The sequence below is a fragment of the Carassius gibelio genome, chromosome B18 (assembly GCF_023724105.1).
Source record: "Carassius gibelio isolate Cgi1373 ecotype wild population from Czech Republic chromosome B18, carGib1.2-hapl.c, whole genome shotgun sequence".
Classification (NCBI taxonomy): Eukaryota; Metazoa; Chordata; class Actinopteri; order Cypriniformes; family Cyprinidae; genus Carassius; species Carassius gibelio.
The window spans coordinates 15,087,185-15,091,389 of record NC_068413.1 but is presented as its reverse complement, the minus strand read 5'-3'; the positions used below and the strand labels follow the sequence as shown (position 1 = coordinate 15,091,389).

General features: G+C 43.3%; 1 long non-coding RNA gene across 1 annotated transcript; it reads left to right on the top strand.

Annotated features, from left to right (window-relative positions):
- Positions 1-2,375: 2,375 nt before the first annotated feature.
- Positions 2,376-3,955, top strand: LOC127977685 (uncharacterized). Its single transcript, XR_008158290.1, has 2 exons — positions 2,376-3,212; positions 3,320-3,955. It is a non-coding gene; the product is annotated as an uncharacterized LOC127977685 (long non-coding RNA).
- The last annotated feature ends 250 nt before the right edge of the window (positions 3,956-4,205 follow it).

The following is a 4,205-nucleotide window of genomic DNA, read 5'->3' as shown; positions in this document are numbered from 1 at the left end:
CCCGTGTTTCTGCTGCTCCTTGACAAGATGTCTTCGTATGCGTCGTTCTGCTGTTGGTTCTTGGCAACAGTGTCCAAAACGTCTTTGTTTGCGTCGTTCTGCTGTTGATTATGACGTGCCTGGTCCTCTATAATTCTTTCTTGGTTTTTGGCAACAGTATCCAAAATGGCTTTGTTCGCGTCATTCTGCTGTTTATGACGTGCTTGGTCCTCTATAATTCTTTCTTGTTTCTTGACAATAGTGTTCAAAACGTCATTGTTTGCGTCGTTCAGCTGCTGGTTCTTGTATTCCTCCTGGTTTGAAGGAAGCTTGTCTGCATCATCATCTGAATCTGCGACGTTTTCAATGGTGTCTGTGGGTTGATTTAAATTCTTCTCTTGATCCACATTAGATGGGACGTTCATATCGCATCCGTCCCATGCTTGAGCAAAATGCTCATTCCAGAGCTCCTTGTCTTCTGATTCTGTACAATTGATAATAATAATTAATACCAATAGTAGTGATAATAATAATCATTTAATTTAATTCCTCTATACTCACGAGTTGATTGTCTCGGACGTTTTCTCTCATACTGTAAGCAAAACTCCCTGTACAATCTAGAGTGGAAAGAACAAACTTTTTTTTTTCTTCAAGGATGTGATACAAATATATTATAAATAATAATACAAATGATTAATACATACCAACAGGTGTAGAATTAGTAGATATTTGCGGTGGTGAATGGATCTGCGCGGTCACAACCACCCTTCTTCCTAACGATGGCTCGTGTCTAGCACTATTTGCCGTTTCATGTCATTCAGCAGTTGCAGGGCCGGCCCTGACCAATTTGCCCTAGGCAAGATTTTACCTGGCGCCCCATGCATATATATATATATATATATATATATATATATATATATATATATATATATATATATATACACACACATACATACTACAGCAGATAAACACTCATAATAAATCATCATATTAGAATGATTTCTAAAGGATCATGTGATAGACTGGATGTCACATGTGACACTGAAGAATGGAGTAATGATGCTGAAAATTCAGCTTTGCATCACAGAAATAAATGATAATTTAAAGTATAATAAATTGAAAACAAATTATTTTAAATTGTAATAATATATCACAATATTACATTTTTTTCTGTATTTTTGATCAAATAAATGCAGGCTTGATGAGCAGAAGAAACTTCTTTCAAAAACATTAATAATAGTAATGTTTCCAAACTTTTGGCCTGTACTGTATCCCCCCCAAAACTGCACAATTGTAGAGTAAAACATTAATAAAAAAGTGATAATAAAAAGCGTCTTAAAACTGACATGATTGTACAAAATCACAGTCTGTGGAATCAGAACTCAGAACAACTGCTAACATTAAGTTTAAGGTAAAAAATAACTGCCATGAAATTATAGTATCTTACTCCTATGCAATAAATTGTTCTTTCACTACATCTCTTTACCTCTGTCTTTATCATCTTCTCTTCTTTTTGGCACTGGCTCTATCGCAGACTATGCTCATTTATAATGTGTCATGTAAATTCGGCCTTCCGTCACAATCAGGAAACTTTCACCATGTCTAGAACTGGCGCGAGCTGCCAGGCCCATTTCTACAAGCTGTGTGTTAACAAAAGCAGTGCTGTCTACATTGGATGCGGCGTCGGGCACGCTACACAACAAATTACCAACAACTGATCGTGCGCGTGCTCTGTTTCTGACTCTGACGCACTTCAAGCACTCGATGGGCGGGGGAAGATTGAAGAGCCGGACTTTTTTTTTTTTGCTTTATTTGGTAGTATTTCGAATTAATGGTTTTTAAATAGTAGCCTTTTATAAAAAAAAATATGTAAAAAAAAAAAAAAAAAAAAAAAATTAACTCCTTCACTCATTCTGGCACCCCTATGGATGAGTGGCGCCCTTAGCATTTGCCTATACCGCCTATGCCGCGGGCCGGCCCTGAGCAGTTGTAACGGTTGGGTACAAGTCGTCTTAAACATGTTTCTTCTGACATTGTAAGAGAAATCTTTTATAGATCTATATATTGATAAAAAAATAAAAACCCACAGAGCGATCCCCTGTTTTCAGCGTATCTCTCACGGCTCGGTCCCTCACCGTACTAATCGACTGAGCGTTCACTGTTTGTATGTGTCACAAGGTGACGATCTTTAGGGGCGGAACCAAAATTCGGGAAGTGTTTTCGCCCGGACCGGAAAAACAGAACACCGGAACGTCCGGTAGCGCCGTAAGAGGGAAAATCAGGGAATTCGATGCACCTGTGCCTAGTTAGGGACAGCGGTTGGTGATTGGAGGATACGCTGGACAAGGCAGTACTTAAGGCCAAGTTATTTCACAGTCTGGGAGCCCTTTCTGGTGTGTGTGAAGCACTGTGTCGTGCCCGTCTTGGTGCGCTGCTGGTGGCTGGTCTCTCTCTCTCTCTCTCTCTCTCTCTCTCTCTCTCTCTCTCTCTCTCTCTCTCTCTCTCTCTCTCTCTCTCTCTCTCTCTCTGTCTCTCTCTCTCTCTCTGTCTCTCTCTCTGTCTCTCTCTCTGTCTCTCTGTCTCTGTCTCTGGAATTGTATGATTGTGAAGACATCGGGAACCTTAAAGGTTGAGAAGTGAACGGATTATACGGCGAATTGAGACGACGTGAAAAAGGGGATTGGAAGCGGCATTGATGTGAGTACTAAGAGCAAGCCGAAAGTGCCCTGTATATTGACCTGGCGTTGTGTAGATCTCCCCAGGAGGAGGAGGGCGGCCCTACCCCTAATATAGCGTGGTGGGAGAGCCGAAGGAATACTTATTGAAGTAGTCACAACGACGACATCACTAGCTAGGCCGCATATTCCATCGCCAGATCCGAACCAAGCGAAGTGAAGGAAGACGGGTGTCCTTTTCGTACACTGAGTGTGGTGGGTGAGTCTTCGTGCTGTGAAAACCTAAAATTTTGACGTGGTGCTGTATATTGCTGTGGGTTGCTGTGTATTGCCGTGTGTCCTGTCAGATAAACCCCCGCCTTCACGCACTCCGTCGCGGGAGGACAAAGAGACTGCTGGTTCTAGCCTAGTTCAGTACAGTATATGTTGTGAGCGTGCTTCAGACCTCCGGAGATAGCACGGTACACTGTGTTCAGCCCAGAGGTGGGAGCTATTCAAAGCAAACTAACTGTGCTTTGTGTCCAATCTGATACCTGTGGAGAGAAAAGGAAAAAGAGAGTGAGTAACACAAGGAGAAACAGAGGAAACCTGTACTTACAGTATGCTGTGTTCAGCCCAGAGGTGAGAGTCATTCAAAGCAAACTAACTGTGCTATTGTGTCCAAGTTGATACCTGTGGAGAGGAGGAGAGAGAGTGGATAACGGGAGGAGAAATAGAGCGAAACCTGTACTTACAATACGCTGTGTCCAGCCCAGAGGTGAGAGTCATTCAAAGCAAACTAACTGTGCTATTGTGCCCAAGTTGATACCTGTGGAGAGAAAAGGAGAGAGAGTGGGTAACACGAGGAGAGACCGAGGAAACCCGTACTTACGCCGCTGCCTGTGGAGAAAGAGAAAGAGAGTGAGCACCCAAGGAACGAACTGTGTGAACCAGTACTTACTGTGAGCTGCAATCAGCGAAGAGGTGAGAGCAAAACCAAGCCGAATTAACTGTGCCTTTGCGTCCCAGCCGTTGCCTGTGGAGGAAGAGAAAGAGAGTGAGCACCCCGAGAACGAACTGTGTGAACCAGTACTTACCGTGAGTTGTATTCAGCGAGGAGGAAGAAGGAGGGCGCTACGGATATCTAAGACTCTGGCCGGGCCCCGAGTCCCACGCCCCGGATCCCCGTGGCCCCCTTGCTCCCTGACCTCTTCCCGGCCATAGCCCATCTGGAGGGCCGAGTCAGAGTTTAGTTTTAATTGCCCTTTCCCTATTCCCCAAGCTATTTTTAAATATTTAAATAAAGATTGTTTTATCACTTACTTGTTCTCGTGTTGTTTGGCCTTTGGGTTGGCTTTGGGGACCTCCTCGAGGTGGAAGTTGAGAAGGGGTGTGGCTTAGTCAAAGCATAGCCGCCCCTGGGTGTGACATATGAATGAGAAAAAAAAAAAACTATCATAAACACCAAGCCTACCACAAGTACAATTTTATTTTTACGACATAATATAATTTTTTAACAGAACTTACCGGGTGCGGGTGTGATGTCAGTCCTAATCCCGGGCACCTCGTACG